This window comes from Ochotona curzoniae, unplaced genomic scaffold (assembly GCF_017591425.1).
Source record: "Ochotona curzoniae isolate NIBS_2020 unplaced genomic scaffold, NIBS_Ocur_1.0 contig_43, whole genome shotgun sequence".
NCBI classification, from domain to species: Eukaryota; Metazoa; Chordata; class Mammalia; order Lagomorpha; family Ochotonidae; genus Ochotona; species Ochotona curzoniae.
In genome coordinates this window covers 25,084,336-25,110,792 of record NW_024466218.1, presented here as the reverse complement: position 1 = coordinate 25,110,792, position 26,457 = coordinate 25,084,336, and the positions used below count along the sequence as shown (strand labels likewise).

Genomic DNA, 26,457 nt, shown 5'->3' with positions numbered 1-26,457 from the left:
CACTGAAATGTTTGTAAGGTGCTTTTTTGATTCTGGTTCTCAGAGGCCTACTCAAAGTCTCTATCCTTCTGAAATCTGCATCGCAAGGAGGGTCCATAATCAAGAATGGCAAAAATACATGCATGGGCACACACTCACACAAATACACTCAGAGCGGGAGAGAGACTGCATTATGGCAATAATGACAGTTCTGTCAGTGCTAGGCTGTATGCTGAGAGTGGTCCTCTAAGTATATTGCCAAGGATGGCAGCCTGTTCACACAATGATGAAAGTAAACAGCACGTATTTCTTGAAAGACATAGAGGCTAAATGACCATGTATTGTATTTATACATACATATAAACACATATATAATTCAAAATCGTGGTAAGTACTGAGAAAGAGTGGTAGTAGGCGTTAGTGAGCAGAATTACAGAATGAGTAGGGCTGGGAATGCCCTTTCATCTAAATTTGTCAAGGAAGCCATCACCGTAAGATGAAGTTTCAGTGGAGAACGTGATTGATTGATTGTTAAGGTTTGAGTCTTGCTAATGGTTAATATTACCCTTGCAGATTTGTTGTTTAAAATTTGTGAGTTATTTTGAAGGTCAGAGTTTCAGAGAGGGAGAGAGAGAGAGATTTTCCGTCTGCTTGTTTACTCCTTAGATGGCTGCCATGGTCAGCGCTGGCCCTGGCCAAAACTAAGAACTTCATCCTTTTCTCCCTTGTGTGTGGCAGTGGCCCAAGTACATCACGGACATTCCCAGGCCATCGGAAGGGGCACTAACCAGTGCTCATGAGATGCTGGTATCACAGCAGCGACTTTTCTTAACTGTCAAACCACAGTGTCTTGCCTTGCAGAGATTTTTAAGGGAAAAAATGCATATTTTTTGAAAGATTTATTTATTTTTATTTTTATTTTTATTGCAAATTCAGATATCTATAGAGAGGAGGAGAGACAGAGAAGATCTTCTGTCTGATAATTCATTCCCCAAGCAGCCACAACTGCTGGTACTCCACCAATCTGAAGCCAGGAGCCAGGAACTTTCTCTAGGTCTCCCACGTGGGTGCAGGGTCCCAAGGCTTTGGGCCGTTCTCGACTGCTTTCTCAGGCCACAAGCAGGGAGCTGGATGGGAAGTGGAGCAGCCGGGACATGAACTAGAACCAGCGCCCATATGGGATCCCGGGCATGTTCAAGGTGAAGACTTTAGCCACTAGGCTATCGTGCCGTGCCCAGAACGCATATTATTAATGATGCTAGTGCAATAGTTCAACTGGCCTTGCAGTGCTAGTATGCCAAATATGTGCCAGCCAGTTTGTGTGCTGGCTTTCCGCTTCCTGGCTAATGGCCTGGGAAAGCAGCAGAGGATGGCACAAAGCCTTGGGATCCTGCAACCTGTGTGGAAGACCCAGAAGAGGCTCTTGGCTTCGGATCAACTCTGGCCATTGTTGGCATTTGGGGAGTGAACTAGTGCTTGGGAGATGTTTTTCTCTCTCCTTTTCTGTATAAATTTGCCTTTCTAATAAAGATAAATAAATCTTTAAAGTATAAAGGAATACATGATATTGAAAGCCTTATAAATCAATGCCATTAAACTTTAGGAACTTTGGCTACATACAGGAAAATAATTTACAACAGGATTTACATGGATGCGTATTAGGAGTTGAAGCTGTCAGTGCATTACTTACACATGTATCATAATTTTTCATCTTACAGTAACAGAATGTGGTTATTAAAAAGATAAACTGTGTCCTAGCAAGGATCAAGTTGGAATTCCATGTTTGCTGTGACAAGACAACTCATCATTTAATGTTAAGTAATATGTAGATTGTACTTGTTCTGATGGGCAGCCCCCTTAATTAAATCTTGGAAGTTGAAATATTAAGAGGTTCAATTCCAAGGAAATGCTTTGCAAGGAATCATCTTCATGAGTGGTATCCGATCCTTTAGCTCCATCTGCACACCGTGTTGGTTTGTGAATGTGTGTGGATGTGTTTTCCTCATTAGAAACCTTCTTTTGATCATTCTGCACACATTTCTTGCAGAGAGCCGTCTTCTGGGGGAGAGAAGATTGTAGACAGCATAGTCTTAGGTGTATATTGGATGACGGAGAAGCATAGTGTGTGATTAAGAGATCCCAAAGCTCGTTAAGTGCTAGCCTCAGAAGTTCTGAGTTTATTTTAAAAGCAAAAGCGAATAAAATGAATGAGTGTGGAGAAATGGTGGTTTTCCAAGGCTAATAGTAGATTGGAGTGGAGGCCGATTTGAAGCCAGAAACTTTTTCAGGTTCCGCTTACCAAGGACACAAGCAGGGAGGAAGTGAAAGAGGAGAACTGGTAAAGGCTCAGGTGGCAACATCTAGAGCAGGTTGAATGAGAAGTCTGAGTGGGTAGAGCAGCCTAGTCGTTTGCTTAGCGTTCACGGCCATATCAAACACTCTCTTCAGTGAGAGCAAACTGGTCTTGATTCCTGCGGATCTGGGGTGAGTGCTCGCCCCTGTTGTGCCTTGGCCCCTCCTGCTTTCAACAGCTCTTGGGCCGCATCCTGGAATTATCTTCCTTGTGCTCTCCTGTGTGTGAAGTGCTTTTTCCTTTCCTTAGAAGTTGTGCTTCAAGGAAACTTCCATCTCCTTCAGGAAAATAATCCCATAAACCATCCGTTGACATTTTTCTGCCATTTGTTGCTTGACTAACAACTTTGTGTTACTAGTACTTTTTAAAGTACATGGTTTCAACTACATTCTGAATCTGGGTTCATCATTTGGAGAGACACAGACAAATAGATTGTATGCCATATTTTAAAGTAATTTTCCCCCCTTCTGTTGAATTGGGATGTAAGTGGCTTTTAAGGTCTGAAGAAAGACCTTGAAACTTTATTTAGTTAGAAGTATTGACTGGCGTGGTAGTCCAGTGGCTAAAACCTCCCCTTGCTTGCGCTGGGATTCCCCTATGGGTGCCACTTCATGTCCCAGAAGACCCACTTCCCTTTAGCTCCCTGCTTGTGGCCTGGGAAAGCAGTAGAGGATAGCTCCAGGCCTTGGGACCCTGCACCCATATGGGAGACCCAGCTTCTGGCTCCTGGCTTTGGATGGGCTCAGTTCCGGCTTGTGGCTATTTGGGGAGTGAACCAGCCAGCGGATGGAAAATCTTTCCCTGTCTCTCCTTCTCTCTGTAAATCTGACTTTCCAAGAAAAATAAATAAATCTTTTCAGATAAAGTATTGCAAGACTTCAGTATCATTAATCCTTAAAGACAAATTGCAAATGGATTAAAAAATACAAGAGCTTGTAGTCTATAGATGTGAATTGTATATTAAATGTTCTATCACATTGCTCTTCCTCAGTTAAATTCTGGGTTTTCCTGTTATGCACAGTTAAAAGAGAGTCTGATTCCAACACTGCTGTGCATCTGCATTCCGTATGCAGGTACCTGGATGCTCCAGATCCCAGCTTCCTGCTGATAGGATGAATTAGCAGGTGCAACATATTTCTGTTTTGTATAAAGAAGGGTGATTTTTTTTAATTTGGGCTGAACTGTATGGAGTTTACCTAAACTACTTATTTTTTATAAGAGCACTTTTCCTCATAGTTTGAGATAATTATTATTAGGTTTAGTTATGTATTATATTTTTATCTTTGAAAATTTTCAGGTATAGCATGGAAGATGGACATCATCAACTGTTAAAGACACCTTCATATTAAAGGTGTTTCCTGTTTCTGTTTAGATAAATTGGAAGATTGCATAAAACAGAATCAAACACATTCTTCATAGTCAGTGCATAGCATTTTCCCGTGATGTGTATTTAACCCAAAGGAAAGCCCCAATATTAGGAAATTGGAATTCTGAGTGATTGATTTGTGAGGGAAAGTTAAACTTTTCTACTCCAGTTTTGGAGTCCTAATTTTTGAATGCCTCCTTCTCTTTCATATCTTTAGAAAAGGAATGAGAGGCAATTTGGAGAGTCTGAGAGGAGCAATAATGGGTTCTCCTTCTAACTGAAGCAACAACTTCCCTGGAAGACTCAGACCACAACTCTTGAAATGTTTTTGGTGTACTAAATTGTAAAGAAAGATGAAATATTGTGTATGAGTGGACTTTGAAGAATTGGAAAGGAGTAAACGGCCATAGGATGTTTACAGTTGTTACATGATGGTTCTTATGTTTATAATTGAAGCAGAGCTTTAAATATTAATGGTGCCTTTGTTAATACAAAACTTATCATTGAAAAGATTTAAAAATAATACTCACTGTAATTGCTGTAACATATTCAGAATACCTAGTCTACTTTCTGTCTCAGTGTCACCTGATTGCAGAGAGCTTTTGACTTTGTCATATGTGTTAAATCAGTAGAGAATCTATCATAAAGAGACAAGTATGAGATGCTTTCTGTCAAGGGCTAACACATAGCAAAGTCTGACTTTTTAGCTACATTATTTTATTGTGTTATAGAAATTACTGAGGTTAAGGTTTATACATAATATCCACCTGGTCATGTGACTGGCAATTGTTTCAGTGTGTTTAAAAAGTACTGATATGCATATTTCTTATGAATCTTCCCCCATCCTTGCATGTTTGTGAAACAGTGATTGTCTAAATTATATAGAATGATGAGTAGTACCAAGTTAGCATTTATGTTGGGCTTGTGGTTTAGTTCGGTTAATAGTGGATAAACAGGGTAAAAACTCATGAATATGAACTACCATCATGTTAGGTTATTCTTATCAGAAGCATAAGAGCACTGTGGAACGTTCTTTAAAATGAGAAATTATGCCAAGTTTTTGATTGTTCCTTTATTCCAAGCCTATTTGAGAACCTCCAATCTGCCCATACATGCCAGAATTGACCCATGGGTCAATAGAAGTCGGGGTTAACACAAAAAAGAAAATGCATAGTGGAGACTTGGAATGATGCGGATAGTAAAAATTTGGGTTTGAGCAAACACATGAGTTGAGGTTTTAAACATGAAGGCCGACAGTGTGCTTGAGTGTTGTCAAGGGGATCGGATTACCTGAAGGTGAGAAAATGAGGGTTTGTGGACATTGCCAAGATGGTCTTGATGTCCATAGTGAGGGCTGTTCTTACCTGTCCTCAACCGGATGGGAAGCATTTAGAGAAGGGAGTTGGCTTGTCTGTTCAGAGACCTCTTTGATGGTATGTTATGTACTTAATATTAATATACCAGTGGCTCTTGATACTCTTTCTCTAATTATGGTAGTTTTACTAAAATTTTCTTGACTTCTTCCCTAGAAGTTACTATCATTGTTGGTGTGGGATTGTTATGTCCCCCGCGAGTGAATTAGATTGTCATTTGAAAAACTCTATCAGGTTGGTTCGATCTGCCATGCTGCAGTGATTAACTTAAGATTTTCAGGCCTAAGCGAATCCCCACATGGTGTTTTCTGAGCTTAGGGATTGTTTCCAGATAGTATCTGTCAGAACAGTGTTCAGGAGGCATTTTTCTTTTATGTATACTGAAGGAGAAAGTGTGGCCTTTGGAAGAAACTAGCATTATTTAGGGTGGAGTTGGTGGGCAGATTAGGTCTGTGGAAGGTTGAAAAGAATCTTTGTGTTTGTTAGTGTGGTGCATCTGTTAGATTTGTTACCTGGAAACCAACTTTCCCTTTGAACTTTCCTCCTATCTGGACCGTTAGATCATTTATGTAATTTTCTTTATTTGCTTTTGAAGAATCTTTCATATATTTGAGACGAGATTGGGCGCGTTCAGGGTGGTATGGCCGTAGACAGAATCTTTCATATATTGGAAAGGACAGGGAGAGAGTGAGGGAGAGAAGGGAAGAGAGAGAGAGAGAGAGAGAGAGAGAGAGAGAGAGAGAGAGAGAGAACGCACGTGCACATTATCTTGATCTTCGGTCAGACTGAACCTAGGAGCCAGGGCTTCATCTGGGTGTCCCACGTGGTTACAGTGGTCCAAGGACTAGGGCCATCTTCCACTTCTCCCTCAGAATATTAGCAGGGGGTGGATCCAAAATGGAATAGTTCGGACTTGAACCTGCATTCGAAGGGGAGTTATCTTAATCTGTATTTCTGTATCTTACCTCCAGACCCTCTTAACAGTTACTTTACTAGATTTCACATTTGGCCAGCCAAAGTGTGCTTAGAATCCAAATATATTTTTAAACAAACTGAAACTGTCTCTAAATGTTCACCAATATGCATCAGACAAAATGTTGGAAATAAATCCTTATTACTGTTTTTCTTCATTTTCCTCATTATATTAATTGATAAGGCTTGTTTATATAATCCTATCTTTGTCACCTTTTCATGAATCACTTTTTGTATCCTAATTTTTTGTCTCCAGATTTGTTCTTTAATAATTCACTGTCCTCATTGCTAATATTTCTAGCATGCAGATGTGTATCTATTGCTTTTATATTCTGCTAACCAACAAAATGTCCAGAATTCACAGTAAATTTTGTGATGCTGTGTGTACAGCCTGTGTTCTGTCCTCTCCCCAGGTGCCAGATTTTACTGTTGTCCACCGTTGTGACTTAGGCACCTTATTTTCCATGCTCATTGTGCTGGTTGCCAGTCCCTGCATGGGAGGATGCTCTCTTATGCTTCAGTGCCTTTTCACATTTGTTTTTCTATTTCTGGAAGGCTCTGTGCCTTGTGAGATGGCCAAGCTTTGGTCAGGCAGAAAAGGAGTATAGTTGCATTACTGGGAGAGCAAGCCATTGAAAGTCACCTTTGGTATAAATGTCTGCTAAAATCTGGGGAAGTTTCTCACCTTTCCCTATTCCCCAGGGACATGTCCAAGCCTGGCACAATGTGTTGATGGTCGTCTTTATTAACAAAAAACTCTTCTGAAGTGAAGAGGTAGCCCCGCTTGCCTTTTCCCAGATTTCATCACTACACCGTCTTTAGCTCACAGTCCAAGATGGAATGGACCACTTTGGTGAGGACAGTGCATGAGGATTCATTGTTTTAATGCTAACTCATACTTTATCCCAACCTTTAGGCTCAAGTCTATTTGTTGGGGCATTGTAGTAAGTTATTGAAGAATGTGTGTATAAGACATTGAACGTATGTTGTAGAGGATAGGGTGGTAAAAAATCAAAGTGTGTGTTGATTAAGGAGAGTCTGGTAAATAGAGGAGCAAAATGAAGACTGAAACAGAAGTTGGAAGAAAGACTGGTTGGAATGAGATGCTTCTGGGGGTAGATGGTTTTCTGTGTTAATGAGAGTATATTTGATATGCTGAGAGAAAGAAATGCAGGCATCCTTCCTTTTGGTTAGAAGCCTGGGTTTTAGTGCAGAGAGCACCAGCAACAGAATTCTTTGCCAATCACTTAACATTTTGAGGCCTGATTTTTCATCTGTGAAATGAGGCTGATACAACTCTCTTAGTAGTGACTATGAAAATTAAGTGAAATAATTTGAAAGGGAGAAAATGCCTCAGAGGGAATGAGTGTTTTCATTGCTGTGGTATTAAATGCTTAAAAACCTCTTCTTCCAAGGAAAGAACATTGAGATTTGTGATGTTTGCCAATTTCTGGGGTGTAAATGCTCACGCATGTGCAGAACTTCAGTTTTCTGTGTGTTGTGGCATTAAACGTGGGTTCACAAAACACACGTGCAGTACCAGAACAGTGCGCTTGGTTCCATTGCTGTCCCTCTCATTGCTACATTTGTTGTTTCTCAGAAAAATTTAGCTGGGTTTTTCTCAATAATTTTCTTCTTTTTTAAAAAGTGAAAGTCAGTTCTTCCCTTTTACATTAAGGTTTCGATTCCGTGACATGTGTGCCATGGTAGCCACAGAGTTTATTACTGAATCAACCAACAGATTGGAAGTAGGTGCCCTTTATACAGTGATATGAGAGACACTGTAGCGTAGTACTTTATTCTTTTAGGTTTAGGGTGAGCCTTTTCGTTAGGCACATTTGAAATGTGACATGTATTCTACATCACTAAAACCTTGTAAATGCAAATTCCAGCTCATATAACTCTTTATTTGGTAAGATTATGCAGCAGTTTTTAAATAATCAAGTACAACTTTTTGAGGTAGGGGAGTTCTCCCAATCTACATTATTTATTTCAGAGAATAAGGATTCTAGTGTATATTCATTTGTTGTATCTCCTTCGGTGTCATATAGCATGCTGTGACAATAATTGTAACCATAAAAACTGCAAGGAGTTATCCCATTTTGTGGGACATGGTGATGTTTTTTTAAGTTGTCTGTAAGCACCATAGTAGTTTTGGATGGTAGAAACAGCCAATCCCACTTCACAAATAAGGCTGCATCCAATCTGAGGTGTTATGAGGTGTTATAAGAATTCCCTAGGCTTCTATCAGTAGCAAGCAGCTCGTCACACCACCATGAGTGGTGTTCAGAAGGTAGTGGTTGAAAGCAAGAATGGGTAATGAGTGTGTTGGGTTTATTTCCTTGAGGCAGATGAGACTGAGCAGCCTGAGAACAGTTGGTGCTCAGAGGGAGGAAATGCTAAGAGGAGAAAACAAGTCTGAAAGGGAAAGAAGGATAGTTCAAAGACCAGTTTCCTCTGCTTCACAGTGCAAGCTGGTGCCAGCTCTAACTGCGTATGTTTGCTTTAGTTGGAAGATAGAATCATAACGCCAGAGCTCACGGAAGTCTGTTTTGGAGGATGCATTAGTCAGGGTATGCTAATTGCTGAAACAAACAACCCTGAGATTTCAGTCACATAACACAGCAAACGAGTCTCACCCTCTGGTGACATGGGCCAGTGGTGCTGGGCCTTGCCCATGTGTGGTCTTTCAGACCTGCAGCCCGGTTATCCTGCGGGCAAGGGGAATTCACTAGATAGTCCTGTCAGTGTGATCAAAGGAAAACCCAGAAAAGGCAAGAAGTACTTTCCCTGGTGTTCTGTTGCCCAAATTGTCACCCTAAGATCCCACCTGACTGCAGAGAACTTCCTAGTGGCCATCAGCGTAGTGCTGGAAGGGCAAGGTCAAAGCTGCAGGTTACAGCAGTTGACCATTGACTTCAGCGGCAGTGATATGGTACACGCACAGCCTCTAGATGACATTGAGTTGTGGCTTGCTGGTGACCGGCTACTGAGAAAACTCTTTGATTTCTCTGATGAGAAGGTAATAATGTGAATTTTAGGAAATGCTTGTGAGGATGGAAATGATTAGTTAAGGAAATGGCTATTCAACATTCATTGCTGGTTATATGCTTACATTGAAAACTGTGGTGTTTCTAAGAAAGGAAAAGTATTAATGTAAAAAATGGGAAAACTGAATGAATGGTGAGAAATGGAGTACAGGCACTTTCTGTTTGGCAACCCATTCCCATATTTCATACAATTAAACGTTATTTGTTTTAATGAAGAAGTTCTTATAGTTGTTTCACAACTAATATTTAGAATTTTCACCACCTTTTACTTTGTAAAACTGGCTATGGCAGTTGATATCTCCTTGTAGTAAGTAATTGTGGGTGTTTGGCCTTCAGATAATGTTACAGAGTCCTGTATATTGCCAATTGCATGGAGAGGAGTGGTGTTTGGTAACATTGGAGGAGCCTAGTGTTGTACAGTGGGTGAAGCTGCAGCTTATGGCACTATCATTCCGTATCCATCTGTCTCAGTCCAACTTGCTGCACTTCTCTTCCGTCTTTCTGCTGATATGCTTGTTGGCAAGGCAACAGACGATGGCTCAAGTAATTGGGACCTTGTCTACGGTTGGAGTTCTGGCTCCTGGCTCAGCCCTGGCCATTATAGCCATTTGGGGAGTGAACCAAACCAATAGATAAAAGATTCTTTTTTCCGATTCACTCTGGCTTTCAAATAGATGGATAGATCATGGAGAAGGTAGGGGCTTGTAAGAATAAATTATATTTGTATGTATGTTTTGTATTTTGCATGAATGTTGCTTTATCTCAGAACATGTGATTTGTGTGTGTGTGTGTGTGTGTGTGTGTGTGTAGGGGCATAACTGGCTTATTTCACTAAGCCTAATGGTTTCCAGTTGGGACCATTTTGTTGGAAATGGTATAATTTCATTCTTTTTAATGGCTGGATAGTGCTCTATGGAGTTAGAGGCGCCAAAGCTTTTGTATTGATTCTTCTTTCTAAGGGCATCTGGGTTTTTCCTGTGTTTTCATTATTGTAGATTGTGCTGCTGTAAATACAGGATTATAGGTCACTGTCTCATATATAAGTTTCATTTCCTTTGAATATGTTCCCAGAAGTGGGATAGCTTGAGCTAATGGCAGATGAAATTTCAGTTGTTTTAGCACTCCTCCTACTGATTTCCTTAGTGGCCTTACTAGCCTGCCCTCCCCACACAGTAAAGTAGGGTACCTTCCTCTGCATACCCACACCAGCAGGTGTTGTTAGTAGAGTTCTGAGTGTAGGCCATTCTCACTGGAGTTAGGTGGAGCCTCAGTGTGGTTTTTATTTTTATTTCATTAGGGAGCCTGAGCATTTTTCATGTCTGTTAGCCATTCAAATTTGTTTTTGAAAAATGCCTGCTCATTTTCTTCACCCACTTCTTCACTGGTTGTTTGCTTTGATGTCATTGAGTTTCTGAAGTTCTTTGTAAATCCTGGATATTAGTCCCCTATTGGTTGTGTAGTGTGCAAAGATTTCCTTCATTCTGTTGGTTGCCTCTTCTCTGCTGATCATCTCCTTTGCTGTACAGAAGTTCCTTCGTTTGATGTAGACTCATTTGTTTATTTTGGCTTTGACTGCCCGTGCTTTTGGTGATTTTTCTAAGAAGTCTTTACCAGGGCCTGTATTAAGCTGATTTTTGTATAAGCTGACAGGTGGAGGTCTTGTTTGTTACCTCTGCAGGCTGCTATCTAATTGTCCTAACAGCATTTATTGAAGAGACCAGACTTTATTTTCATAGATGAACAGTATAATGGAGACCAGCATACCAGGAAGTGAAAATAAATTGCACTATGCATCTTTTCTCCAAAATAACAGAAGTCCCAGTTGAACAGTTAAATGCACCTTTACCATATGATGTTCAGTTGTCTACTGTTGCCTAGATCTACAATGCCATGACATGCTTAAATAAAAGAATGTTAGACTGCTGCTGAAGGACTATAGTATTGTAATAATATGGAGGAAGGTTATAATGGGTAATGGGGAGGGAAGAAGGGGAGAAGGAGGGAGAGTCCCTATATCTACAAAACTGTGTCATGCAAAATAATAAGAGTAAATATGAAAAATGTATTATATTTGAAACATACACCAAAATATTTGATACAGTGAAGTTTTCATCTTGTTTTGCATTTCCTATATGGTTTGATTTCCTTCTGTTATTTATGAAGCTTCCGGAATTTCTTTCCTTTGGCTTCCTTATTTGTAGCTACAGATTTTGCAGTTTCTTTTGTATCCCTCTTGCCTCTGAGAATTAGGCCCAACAGTTTGGAGTAGCTGCACGATTGATCGAGGACAGATCATCTGAAATGTGGCTCCACTTTAGTAAAGCAGAAGGAATGACATAAGGTTAGGTGACTGATGTGTGAGTTTTTGAATTTGATTTGGTTTTACATGGAAAGGTTGAAGCAATGATCCATGTATTCTAATAAAAATCATCAGCACAAATCAAATAAAATCTGGCTCAGTGGCTATTTTCCCACTGTATCGCTGACTGCTAGCCTGTGCTGTTACAGACCACATTTGGCAGGCACTGTTTTTTCCAACAAAATCTGAAAAGTCATGCTGCAATCTTTGCTATGTAAAGAAGGCATCTTTTCCAATCAAACTTTCTTCTAGTCTCATCAGATAAGTCATGATTCTCTGGCAGCTCGGCGTGCCCTGTCCCCTCTCTGCAGAGCTTGTTTTTGCCTTTGTTTTTTCCATCAAGATGCCCAATTATTACCATTCTTCAGGTCTTTGCTCCTATTTTCTAACATTTCTTCCATTCCTCTAGAAGACTTTGAGCTTTTTATCCTTCCTTTTGCTGCATTTGCAAGACCAGTACACCACAGTAGCCCATCTCCCTCTGCCCGGGCTGGGTTCCATTGGTTGTCAGATGTGCAAGATGCCGGATCCATGTGAGTTGCAGCCTTGCAAGAACACGAGAGGCTTATTCCCATGTACTTGTTATAGTTAAACCTAGGGAAATAGCAGTTTATGCCTTCCCAGCTGCTTCCGTCCTTACCTCCACAGGCTGGACTAGGAGATTAATGCAGGCATGCTTTTTCTACTTGAATCATGAGCATGATTTAAAGCACTTGAAAGTGAAAGTAAGAGGAGCAGCAGGTTTGAGGAAGCTGTGGTCCATTTCTGTCTCTAACTTGCCATCACAGCCAGGGCCTTTCTCAAGCTGATGCCAAACTTATACCATATTGGGGTGCGATGTGTGGGATACAAGGCAGTTCAGAGAGGAGAGTAGGACTGTTATTTTCATTGCTGATATAATTTAAAATGCACATTACAGGGCTGCTGTTTGTAGTAGCAGGTTAAATTGCATTTTGCTATATTTTAAAACTCAGTCTTTGTGTATATCCAATACCTACCTTTTCTCTTTTAACCAATGTTTTCACAAACTTTACAAAGCTTCAAAGCTCTTTTTTTCTTTTCATTCTTTTTTTTTTCTTTTCAATACCTGTGAGAAGTAAAGAGGTAATACAGCAACATGAAAAGATAAAAGTAAGTCATATGGAATGTGGCCTCTTTTATATACGATAGCTACCAATTTTTTTTTCTTTTCTCTCATTTGAAAAATGAATTTAATCTCTTGAATGTTATCTCTCTTGATCCCAGTTTTATGCATTAACCAACTTGACATATTGTTTTAAGGGAAATGGATGCAAAACTGTTTTGAGAAGGAGATAGTATGGTTATATAATTGTGAGATGAAGTGGAGAAATCTTTTTTTTATTATTTTATTTTGATGTTCTTACATAGTTGAAATGATCAAGGGCTACAGGAAAGTGGGAAAGACCGTTGTTTCCACATTTTTTCCCCTAGATCTGGGGTAAGGGGAGAATAAAGGGAGAAGCCACCTCCTGCCCATCCCAGGTGCCCGACGTGGGGCATGCTCTGAAGGTCCTGCTCAAGTGGTTTTGATAGTTCAACAGTTCTGAATTGCTGCCAATCTCACCATTGCAAACATGTTTAAATCTCTCCAGTATCCACTGGCTGACATAATCTCTTCATGGTTGGGGTTCTGAGATCAGCAGTTCAGTTGGAGGCATCCCCAGAGAAACCTCATCTGAGGTGATTCCAGGTCTGATTCCTCTGTGTGCTTGCCAGTACAGGGTCCAGAACCACCCATCGTCCCAGTCAGCTTACGTGTATGTTGGTGGCTGCAATTGCAGGGTTAGTTCTGTTTCCAGCCCTGTCTTTTTACAAGAACCAGTGGGTGTTGTAGTCCAGTCTGATTCTGCCCACTGCACACCTGGCCCTCACACAAACCAGTGGGAGCTGCAGCCTAGTTGGGACGAGTTCTAATAACCCCCACCAGACCCACCCCTGCCCTGGGTAGTGGAGAATTCTTAAGACACCAGATGCAAATTGATTAAGAAGAAGGAGTTATCAGTTGAACAAGATGCAGCTTAAGGGATCATCACTGCCAAAACATTTTTAGATAATTCAAATGTATTTTATGTCTGTGTTGCTCATTTTACACACACTTGCACACACACTCAATTTTGCCTACGCCGACCAGGCTGTTTGATGGACATAGTATCGTGAAAAGTTTTAAACCCTTGTAAAGCTGAATTGAAATGCAGCGGCATTGTTCAGTTTATAAAAAACAAGGCTTTATCCAAAGTTTAAAGAAACTGGGCCTACCTCCCGTATTAAACTATGTTACTTATAATTTAACTGAATGCTGCATGATAAGCCTGTATTTTATCCAGTGCCAAGTTCCGCTCCCAGTCTTCTATTACCATGTTTTCTTCCTGTGTTTTTTTCTTTTTTTTAAATAGTGGCTAGTTTAGCTGGATACCTTATCTCTGAATGTTGTAGTATATTCCTATTCTTGTCTCAGTATTTTGCTCCGGAAAATTTTAGCTGTTTCTGACTTATATTTTTGCTACCTGGTAGATCACCACATCATGTATTCCTTTCAATTTCCCTGGGAGATGCTGCTGCTGTGCTGGACTCCTTGTTCTGTGCTGGTTTATAGATTGTTGTGGAGAGTGGTGACAGTAGCCTGTGAGGAGAGCATCATTTTGTAATGAATTATTTAACTTGGCTTCGTATGTTTTAGTAATTCACGAATGGGTTGCTCAGCCATATCTTCTTGGCAGAATTTTCTTAAAGTGAGTACTGTCACATATTTCTCAATTCCTTGTCTTTTTTTTTTTTTTAACACTATGTGTGTTATAATGGTGTCAGTAATAATGAGTTCGTTGAAACATGATCGGACTACAAATAAGCTATCACAAGTATTGTTTCTCAGATACAAGCAGAGTCTCAGTCAAGTTTTACAGGGGTTGCCTTACATTTCTACAGGCTGTAAAAAGCAATTAATCAAAAACCATGTTATCTGGAAATGTTTATAGTTTATTCCTGATGTGAGGGTAGAGAAAGAATAGGGCTTGAGAGAATTTTCAATTTTAACTTTATATATGTATGTATTTTTTCCAATAAATACAATAACACATTTCTAGTGAACATAATAAACTAATTAAAGTCAGATTTAATTGGTTGAACAGGAGGAAATCATAATCATACAGTAAATAACCTCCACATCGCTTTGACCAGGTAATGCTGATTAGCTTACAAAACGAGTGGTAGACCAGTTCACCATCCTGCTGCGTTGCTGTGAAAGCCTTGGGATGACACATGGTCACTCTTATGCCAAAAAGGAAACATCATATTGATGAAAATTGAGTAACATTGTATAATGTAACTGGCCTGTTTCCTCATAAATTCTAAAAGCAGAAAATAAAGGAGCTATTTCTGATTAACATAAATGAAAGAAATATGCCAAACATGGCAAAAATTTGCACTGTGTCTTGTTGCAGGAGGTGAATGCAAACTGAAGTGTGGATCATGGATTGGCTGAAAGTATCAGTGGTTGTTGTTGATAAACTGAATTATGCATACAAAAGCACGTCATGATGAATATAAACTATGCAACTTACAAATGTTGTACGAACAGTATATTAAATAGTTTTAGCTGCTTTGTAGTTAAAAACTTTAAAAAATAAAACAATAGAGCCCAGTGCAGTGACCCAGTGGCTATATCCTCCACTTGCATGCACTGAAATCCTATATGGGTGCCTGTTGGTGTCCCTGCTGCTCTGCTTCCTTTCCTGCTCCCTGCTTGTGGCCTGGGAAAGCAGTGGAGGATGGTCCAAAGCCGTGGGACCCTGCACCCTCGTAGGAGACCCGGAAGAGGCTCCTGGCTTCAGATCGGATGGGCTCGTTTTTGGACTTTGCAGCTACTGTTGGAGTGAGCCAGTGAAAGGAAGATCTTTCTGTCTCTTCTTTCTGTAAATCTTTAAGAAATAAAATAAATCTTTAAGAAAAATAAAAATGATAAAAACAACAGAGAAACATAGTAAGGATTAAAGTTTTCATTTACTTCACCTTTACTCTTTCCCTGTTTGTTTTACAGATGGAGTCAGAATATCTGTGTTTTTTTCTTTTTAAAAAAAATTTATTATTTTATTATTTTTAAATTTTTGGTGATCTCTACATAGTTGATTAAGTTGCAAGGGTCAAGGGCTAGGTGAAAGTGGGTAAGACCTTTTTTTCCCACATTCTTTTTTTTTCCTTCCTGTATCTGGGTGAGAGGAGGATATAAAGGGAGAAGTGACACGTAGCCTCTCAGTCATCCCAGGGTCCCCGATGTGGGTTGTACTCCAAGGGCACTGCTCAGGTGGTTTTGATAGTTCAGTAGTTCTGAATTGCTGCTAGTCTCACCACTCCAAGCATGATGAAATCTCTCCAGAATCCACACTGGGTGACATAGTCCACCTCAGAGTCTCTGTTTGCCTAGATTTTCACTGCCAACACTTGGCTGGTGTACTGGATCAATTTGTTCTGTCCTCCGTCCTCTGTTATGGTACTAGGTGTCCCTTGCAGGTTCTAATGTACTGTCATATCCTCTGTGTGCAACTGACTATGCTGTCCACTGCTCCATTTAAGCCACTGAGGAGGCCCAGCTCTGACACATTCCCTCCACGGTTGTGCCACGGAGCCTGCAGTTTTCTCCATGTTTGAAGTTCTGAGTCCAGCAGTTCTGTTGGGGGATCCCAAAGAAACCTCATAATCCCAGACCTGATTCTTGTGTGTACTTGCCAGTACAGGATCTGGTGCAGTCTGTCGCTCCAATCAACTGATGTGCACAGTGGTGGTTGCAATTGCTGAGTAAGTTCTGCCTCCAGCTCTGTCTTCTACACAAACCAATGGGTGTTGCAGCCTGGCCTGGTCCCTCCCACCACCTACTTGTCCATGTAAACCAGTGGAAGCTATAGTCTAGTTTGGGGTGACCTACAGTAACCCCCACCAGGCCTGCCTCTGCCCTGCTTCCCATGCTTGCCAATATGTATAGCTGACTTCTCCAGTCTGTCTCACATCCCGTTCAGCTCTCCTGCATGTCAATGATTATTGAAGCCTAGTCAACGCAATACACTATCCAGCTCATACATGTGCCGGAATGTGCCACTCTATTCGTGCCTGCCGCAGTTCTGGTTCTCATGCTCATTAGTGGGAGTTGTAATCCAAAGGGAGGTACCCACTGTTTCCCTCCTGGGCCCACTCCCACTCCCAGATCTTGCACTCTCCAGGTGGTTCTGCAGTGTATCTCTTTTGTTTTTCAAATGAGGTTTCTTGGGTGTTTTGATGGTCAAAAGCCAGTGTTTGGGAGTCCCTGCCCATACATAGTTCCCAGATGGTAAATTACCTTCACAGAAAGTGTTCCTGTCATCATTTGGAGATTTGGTCAAGTGGCAGCAGATAAGAAACAGAAACTCCCTGAACTTACATGGAAAGAGTGAAATTGATCTTGCTTAGTCTGGGGATATGAACATGGCATAATATTATTGAACTTTTATGGTGACGTTGTTTAGTCAGGGCCGCTTAGTTGACCAGATGACTCACTGTCTTTGTAGCCCACAAATCTTGGATACTTTCCTTAACTTTCCAATCTTTCACGATTCTGATGAACAGAGTTGTACAGTGTGAATAAGTGTCAGACCATAAATTTAAGCAAAAGGTTCAGTATTGAGCTCATGGAATAAAGAGCTTGCCTTTTCATCCAAGCTATTACATTTTCACAATTGTAAAGTATTTTAAAATCATTTTAATGGATTGCTTTCCTTCAGTACGTGTAGAGGTGGATGTGTAAAACTGTCAACAGTTTATGGGTTTTTGGAGGATTTCCGTTGTAGCTGTGTGATGCTGATTTACCTCTTTTTAAAATTGTAACAGAGATAAAGAATTAGTAGTTTCCAACAGTAGGAATAACATGTTGTGCTGTGATTCAGGAATTAGATAATCTGGTGTTTGCTTAAGGGGTCTGTATCTTGAGACTTTTATAGGGCAGTATTAAAGCTCTGAGCCTTCTTATTATGCCAATACCCAGAAGATTGCTTTAATGAGAAGTAAAGGGCCTTTTTCCAATTACAAGGGAATAACTGTATTAAGTCTCTGTGTTATGTCAACCTGCTTTGATTTGATTACTGCGAAAGAAATGGATTTATCTGTCAGTGTTACTTAATTAAGCCTTCTCATTGATGTTTTGCAGAGTAATATAGTGTGGTTTGCACATTTGAGCCTAAATACAGAGAAAATTGGCCTAAAACTAAGACATGACCCCTGAAGACAACATGTAACAGTGATTGGTTTGTCTTTGTCAGTTCTTAGGATACAGTGTTAGGCACAGGTGGAAGGATTGTGAGCTGAAATGGTTAAATGAAAATTAGTTTATGGGATTGATTATTTTAAGCTAAAGGGTCTGTGGTAGAAAATGGAATTTTTGAGGAAGATTTTTGAATACTTAAAACTTGGCTTCGCCAATATTAGTCAAGCATCTGGAATGGGGGTGAGAGGAGATGAGAACAGAAGAAAACAGAAGTGGATTTTGTTAAAGTCTATAAAGAATTAGAAGAAAAAGTAAAAATCAAGAGGAGAGAGTGCCATTTGGGAGAATTGGACCATTATGGTTACAAAGAGCAATTATGTCCTACAAATATTTCAATTAAGCCAGTCTCCTTTTCTGAGAACCTCACAAATGGCACCCAGGAGAGTTAAGAGGTACATAGGGCAAAAGCGAAGGAAAGATAAAGCTGTGCTGCATGTGTCATCTTGGCTCTTTTTTTTATCACTAGTAGAATAAATATAATAAATTATTTATCAAGTAGGTATTTTAAATATGCTTGTATGTTTTAAATCATTTTTGCTGTTGGGGATTTTAGAGTGCAAAGGTGAATGTGTATGATTGAAAAAACACATGTGTAATTGCATTGACAAGTAGCACTTTCATTGGGAAAGGCATCATGTTCAGAAATTCATTTCTCCATTTCATATTTTGCTTTTGAAAGTTACCTTTGATTTTTTCATATTTTGTGAATCATATTTGTAACATATAAAGGTGTCAAGCACCTGATTAAAAACTTCCCCATGTTATTTCATGTTTAATTTAGGTTCTTGGAAGAATATCTGGGTAAAGGTGGGGTTAGGTGGTCTTTTTTAAAATTTATTTTTATTGGAAAATCAGATATACAGAGAGGAGGAGAGATAGAAAGGAAGATCTTTCGTCTGCTGGCCCACTCCTCAAATGGCCACATCTAGAGCTGAGCTGATCTAAAGATAGGAGCCAGGAGCCTTTTATAGGCCTCCCATGTGGTTGCAGGGTCTCAAGGCTTTGGGCCATCCTCCACTGCTTTCCCAGACCACAAGTAGGGAGCTGGATGGGAAGCAGGGCTGCTAGGATTAGAACCCCGGTGCTTGAATGGGATCCCAGTGAGTGCAAGGTGAGGACTTTAGCCACTAGGCTACTATGCTTGGTCCTGTTTTTGTTTGTTTTCAAAGTCTGCAGCCCATTTCCACTTGTCATCTGATTTAAATAAGCATATTTTCCAAGAGCATGATCTTAGGACAAAAAATTTATTTGGTGCAATTGGACCAGTCACAGGTCAGGGACTCCTTTCAATTATTCTAATTGTATGTACATACAGGTTATTCTAATCTTACTTTAGCTGTTCATGTATCTTCTTATTTCTGAGCTCTTTCTCAGAAAAAGACTGGATTCCCTTCTGGAAGACCCTAGCTAGTAGGTCTCAAATGTTTCGATGGCTGCTAAGTATCACCAATTTCTCTGTATTTCATTTCTCTGTATTTCATCTTAATTATTACAGCTAGAATATCATTCAGGTTAGCTATCATTGATATCACTGCATTGTCGGGAGTAGCATGTAACAGACTTCAAAGATTATTTTTGTTTAAGTTTCATAACTCTACTGCCTTTGACTTTTCAAAAAGATTCTACTGATATTTATTACTTAATAGCTCAAAACTTTATTTTGTTACATTAAGATGATCTGCATTTCATGTTTTATAACATCACACAATGGAATTAACTCTGCATTTTAATTACTTAAGATAATTTAATGTTCATTTTAAAAAATTTAAAAATATTTATTTTTAGAAAATGTTTCAAGTTTGGTGAATGTAGATGTTTTAAACTCTTTCAAGGATATATTAATGAAAATTAGGTTGGTGGTTAATAAAGTACCATGTTTTGAAACAATTCCTACCTGAACAGTTTTTCCAGTGCTCCCTTCCTAGTAAATGCACATCTGCTTTGTGTGTGTGTGTGTGTGTGTGTGTGTGTGTGTGTGTGTGTGTAGCTGTTCTGTCAGTGGGGTTTATCTGACACAAGAATCCAGGAACTCGGAAGGAACCTTTATTGGCAGCAGTGATCTGAGAGTGGAGAATCCACTTGTGTGTGCTTCCTCTTGCATGCAGCTTAGAGTTTCTGTGGGAAATATTGCTTCAACCATCACCCCTTACTCAGTCAGATATGGGAAATGCTAAAAGTTTCTTAATGATGCTCAAACTACCCACCCATTCTGAAACACCTATTTGGAGGCATCATGCAGTAGAAAGCAGAAAGCCATGATCCTGTTGTGTGGGCCTATTGATCTCGGAAGCTCCTAAACTCTTCACAGGTCTGCGTTAGTACTCACGTTTCATTTCAAATTACTCTACTTACAGCCCTTATTACATTGGGTGCTAATGAAAATGCGCACATCCTTAACACGCTCTTTGCTGATGAAATATTTTGAACTCTACATTCATCTGGCACTGACAGAGAGCATATGCCATCTCAGTTTGTGTGGAGGGCTCAGCCAAGGGTTCTTCCTGGACTAGGAAATTAGTAGGAGCCACAGATGCATGCAGTCTGTGAGTCTCCATAATGGTGTGGAGATATTTAATAGTGTCTGTTGTTGCAGGGGGAATGATTGGAGACAGTGTAGACTTCAGCATGTTCAAAATAATCACCTTTCCTGGAGAAGAATTCACTCTCAAACTCCAGATGCATTTTGAATGTGTAGAAGTTTTCAAGTGAGAATCAGTGTATTTTTATAAGTGTAGGAATTTGTAGGCTCATAGAGCCATGTAAAATATCTTTGTAGTTGTTTCTCTGACATCATGATACTCTGGGAGTCCTGGATGCTTTGCATGTTCTAGGCTCAAGGTGTGCAAAGAACATTGGTTCCACACCGAGTCAAACCAATGCAAGCAATTGTCAGACTCCCACACAACGTTTACTTCTTGGCTTGGGCCTCTGTTCATCATACACAACTTTTGACAACACTTCAGTTATGTAGCATATGTAGATATAATGCTATAATATTGCAGTACAAGACAGATAATCTTTGGTTGATTTAAGTCTGAGAATTCTCGTGCTTATTGAATTCTAATTTTGCAAGTGTATAGAGATTGATGGAGGAGCTCGGATTTGTGTAATTTCAGTGCTTTGGGTGTTTCCAAGATCCATGAGAGTGCTTAAACATTTCTGACTTTTTTTGGCAGAACTAGATGTCACAAAAATGTTGGGCTTAGATATCCTTGAGTAAGACATAATTTTCTGTATTTCCTATAGTTTGACTATTTTAGAGTGGAAGATCTTAGCAAATTAGGCATTTAGGCAGGCATGGGTTACTGGTTGTTTACTGTGGGCCAGCTCCTTCCTTAAGTATTTTATAAGTGTTAATTAACTCTGTTACTGTAATAGTAACTCCTTAAAGGCTACAGATGCTGTCATCCCCTTATCTCCTATTAGATACTGACTTTGGGTGGAGTCTTGTGTTTTCACTTTTGTCCTCCTTGCCTCCAGGCTGTTGAATTTTGTAGGGGTTGTGGATGTCCTCTAGGCAAGAATGGCTCTTCTCTCTAGTTTCAGCCTTTTGCTTGGATTTTTTGGCTTGATCATTCCTCACTATATTGTGGGCTCGTTAGTATTGTAAAGATTTTGAAAAAAAAAAATGTTATGTTATCCATCATTTTTAGTTTTCTGTGGGAGACTTAGCCAAATATATAGCCTGCCCTATTTCCAAGATTGGAAGGCAAGCTCTCTTGTTTTACAGCTCAGAAAAACAAGTTCAAGGAGTCCAGGGCCTGCTCACAGTGTAGAGCTGAGCAGCGTGTGTTCCTGCTGAAGTCCAGGCTGCCATCCCACATGGGGCACTGGCTCTGTTAACACTTGTCCAGTCTACTTGACAGTCCCCAAATTTCTGTCCACATTAGTGAATCATGGATTTTAGTAGTTAGATCCTAATTTTAATCATCTGAACAAGAAATTGTGGAAATTAAGAATCGTATCTGTATAGCTTTCCTCTAGACGGATTGTTTAGTCTTAGTTCTGCCCAAACTAACTTTCGGGTTTTGGCACTGAAATAGCAGACATGTTAGAGGCTGCTTAGACAGAACCAAATGGATATAATAAAAAATCTGTGGATCGTAAAGGCTGCTTCCCAGAGCAGCCATCCATCCCTTGAATGTTACCAACTATATCCTTGTGTAGAGTACACTAAGAAACTAAAACATTTTCAACAGTCCATCTCGTGATCTCATGTGATTCTTCAGGGAGTGTAATTTCTGTCACCTGCCTGATTTCTTCCCTTTCTTCCTTCCCTCTGGCAGGAAATTGTCTTTCTCTTTCTTCAGGGAGGGTAGCAGCCTCTGGGAGCTTGGCCTCTTCTTTAGGTGGCTTCCTCCAGGCAGTTTTTCATGTTTACTGTTTCCACACATCTTTTTCTGTGTATTGTTTGTCACACCTTCTAGATGGAAATGCCTCTCATACCTAATACATACTGTATACCTTTTGCCATGTGAATTTGTCTCAGTAAAGAACTAATGAACCCACTCCGTGTTGTATGCTACACAAGATTTTGAGAGATGGCTTCATGGCTCAAGTGAGGAGCATGTATCATAAAATATCATAGCTTTATAGCTGTATATATGGCATTTGTATAAACCACCCTTTGTATTTAATGAACCATTCAGCTGGCTGTACAAATTTCCCCTTTGTGGTTACCATTGATGGCTCTCGAAATCTACGTAGCATTCCATTTTGGGATCTCTGCAGCATAGTATGGTGTTCTCTTTAATTAATGCCGTCATACTTGTATTTCTCCTGAATAATCTGTGTGAGTTTTATCAAATGGTCACTGTCAATCTTTCCTTAGTCTTTGCTTTGTCCACAAATGTCTTGTTCATCACTGTCCATTAGGATAGACTTGATTGCTCTGGCTTCATGATTCTTCTACCTTTTTTCCCCCATGTCTTGATTCCTTCATATATTTATTTAATGTTTTGCATTGTATGTGATTCCATACTTCTTGATGGACTGGCTGTAAACTTCCAGATAAGCTCATTGGCCTCGCCTTCTTCTCTCCTTCCACTCAATCCCCGAAGAAGGGAGAGATAAGGGTTTTCAGGGCATCAGCATCCCAGTCCCTGGGGTTGTGATCCTTCAGTGATACTGACAAGTTAGGCAGGTTTTCTAAGTAGGACGCATTCTTTTCACATATAGAAGGTCAGATTGTTACAGAATTTAGGTGCTTACATAAATCTTTAATGGACATTAAAGCTCACCATGTGAGCTTCTATCCTGGTTTTTGGAAGTGAGCAACCTTTTAGGAGGAGGAATAGCAGGTATAAAACCACTGCAGCACCCAAGAAGAGTTACAGTGTCAGACTTGCCGGTGGGAATGCAGTAAGTGTAGACCCTGATAGGGTTTACTAGAGTGAGCCTGGATGTCAGTGTCACAGGAGTGGGGATTGGCTGACCCAGGACTGGTTTTTGAAATCAGGATTGAAGCTGGCCACTGTAGGCCATGATGTGTCTTCTGTTTCCATTAGCAGAGCAACTTTGTGTTTTTCACACTCCTGTGTGCACGAGGATCATGTGAAAACCCCTGGAAACCCACTGATGAGTTTTATTGGCCACACCCTAGGAATGCCATACTCAATAAAGTTTAATACAAACCCTGAGAAAATGAGGGCACCAGGTGATTGCGATGCAGGTGGTTGCCTTTTCTGAGAGGTCTGGAACAGTTACTGAAGAAATGCTAACTAACTGGTGGGTCTGTTGAGGCTCAGGCAGGGAAGAAGGGACTCCATGCTGTAGCTTCATGTCTTCTTGCCAAGGATACATGAGCAGTGGTGATAACAGATTTTTTTCCCCCAAAGATGAAGGAATTAGAGTTTGTTGTATTTATTGGGTTTGGAGAGCTACGGATTTGTCCTCCTCCTCTGGATCTAGCAGGAGGCCAGGGTAGAGGAAAGCCTCTTCAAAAGACAGCCATATAAAGGGAGGAAGCAGAAAGAAGCACCAAGAAGCGCAGCAGTGTGAAGTGAGGAAATGAGAAGGAGACTGGATAGGAAAAGAGCAGTCGGATCTGATTGGTTGAGAATCTGTTTGTGAAGGAACCCAGCCACTATTTAACCTGTTTTGAAAAAGCTCGGATTCCCAACATTTTTAATTAGTGGATTGTTCGCTTTTTAAATTGCCCAGTTGGGAATACTCAAGTTTTGGTGTGTTTTATCTGCTTGCTAATTAGCAGGCTGCTTGGTTGACCATCGTTTTTCCTCTCTTCAGTGGATGGAGGATGGCTGTGATCTCTTGGAACATTCCAGCTGAGGTCTGGGTTAAAAATACATGACTCTGTATTTGGGGAGAATTCTCACTAAATTAGAAATCAGATTTTTGGACATCTTTTCTGCAGATCCGTTTTTGTTTGCTCTAGCATAGGACTTTTTTTCTCGACATCAGCAAAATTGACCTTTGGTGCTGGAACATTTTTCGATGTGGGGGCAGTTCTGTACATTTGTAGGCTGCTTTACCGTGTCCTCAGCTTCTCTCTACTGGATGCCAGCAGTATTCCCTGTCCCACTGCCCAGCTGTAACAGGAAAATTATTTACTCTCCAGACATTGCCAAATGACAAGGGGAGACCCGCTGGCCTAGTGGAATGATTGCCTTACCTCCAGGTCTCTGCCTACTTCTTACGTTTAAGATCTTTTGAAATTAAAATGATAAAATCAGTATCTCCTGATTTCCTCCCCAAATGTCTACAAGAGCAAAGGCTGGGCCTGGCAGAATCTGGGAGCTTGAACCATTTGGGGTCTCCCTTGTGGGGGGCAGAAACGGAAGTACTTGAGGTATTGCCTGCTGCTTTACTGGCTGTGCGTTAGAAGGAAGCTGGAGCAGAACAGAGCAGTATCAGAATCACACACTTTCATATGGGTAGTGTTATCTCAATTGGCAACTCAATCACCTTACCAAAGGCCTTCTAAAAGGAGAAACTCTCAAATTAATCCAGGCCTTTATTAAGAGATGAAGTGCAGATAAGCTAGATTCTTATTTTTTGAATGTTTACTTATTTATTTCCCTCGACTTGAAAAGTAGAGGCAGAGTTTGAAGAGCATCAGTGAGTCTAGAACTCCATCTCGGTCCATGTGTAGGAAAACACATGAACCATCATCTGGTGCCTCCCAGGCACGTTAGCAGGAAGCCTGATGGGAAGTGATGAAGTCAGGTTTCCCGATTTTTTTTTTGGATATTGGCTGTAGATGTCCAAATTGATGGCCTAACTTGTTGGGACACCATGACTCTCTCACCCAGATGTTTAGAATCTGTGCCAGACTTTTGAAAATTTGCTGTGGTTAGGTGATTTTGTTGCTGATATAGCTTTCTGTTTGTTTGTTTCTGTTTGTTTTTAGTTGAAAATATTTGTTTTTTGTTTCAAAGTTAAGAAAAGCATGTAGACTTCAAAACTTACTCATGTGAGGCTCTTGGAAGGTTATGAGTACCTCTGTATTTCTGAACTTGCATTTATTACATACAAAGCAGACTACGTGTGTTGGGTTGTTAAATGGCAGGTCTGGAATTCGACATGTTTTCCTCAGGTTTGCTGTAGTCTCTAGAGCTTCTCGTTGACGTGTCCTAAAGTTTACAGCACTCTGATTTCAACTGTACATGGGGGCATCTGTTTACAATCGCGTTATCTTTGGAAGCACCAACTAAAAGATACCAAAATGTTGTTATGAGTGAGAGAGAGTGAATTCAGGTTCAGTGGAATTAAGTTGGTTTATGCTGTTCTCTTCAGAGATTCTAAAACACTATCTACACCCCTGTATCTAAAAATAAATCAATTATGCCATGATTACTTCTGCTGGTAACAGAATAGCATAATAAAAGGAATGACAGTTGAGTATTAGGAGAATAAACAGTACTACCAAAGTGTTCTACAACACAGTAAATGGGATTCTGTCTCCTGAACCAGTGTTTCATACTTCCTGCTCCAGTGCTGTCTGAGGACATTTGTACTGACCGCCTGTTATCAACCTTGATCAGAGTAATGGGATGGGGAAACTTTTTATAGTTACAAAGGGCTTTAATCAGCAATCTCACACCCACCCCAAAATACAGAGACTGTTGGCTGAAACACTGGTGTTTTAAGTGGATAAAATGGCAAGTTAGCTGCTCTCCACGTTGAGTTTTTGCCATGTGAGGAACTGATGGGACACTCTGTAAGCTGGTCATTAGTTGCACTTTGCTGGGACGTAGTTTAAATTCTTACTTTCCAGTAACCCTTGCAGGACTCTTCACCATCATTAAAAAGAAAAGATCCACCATACTTGTGATAAGCTGGTGAAAGCAGATGGCTGCTGCTGTTTTTGTTTTGATTCGTTGTTGTTGTTCTAGTCTTGCATTTTCTGTTAGGTGTCTGTTGTCTGGTGGGATAAACCTTGACTAGAGAATAGAAGGGTCCAAGGCTGATATGGCAATAATACCAGAATGTTCGGATGTGTATTTACCTTAATTAATTTTCTTTTTACTTTATGATTGTGTTCTGTATTTTTCAATCTATTTGGTCCAAAAATTTTTAATAAAACTTTCAGTGGGTTTTCATGTCTCCAAAAACCGAGGCTATCAAACGCTGTGAAGGATGGAAGTAATTTTTATGTGCATACCTCAGGTTCCTGAGGGTCCAGTTCATTTCTGCTGTGAATTTAAATGAGTTAATTTAAGTAGATGGGTCACAAGCCACT

At 40.2% G+C, this 26,457-nt stretch overlaps 1 protein-coding gene across 4 annotated transcripts in view; it reads left to right on the top strand.

Annotated features, from left to right (window-relative positions):
* Positions 1-26,457, top strand: part of TCF4 (transcription factor 4) — a 353,857-nt gene that overhangs the window by 103,999 nt on the left and 223,401 nt on the right. The window lies entirely within an intron of this gene.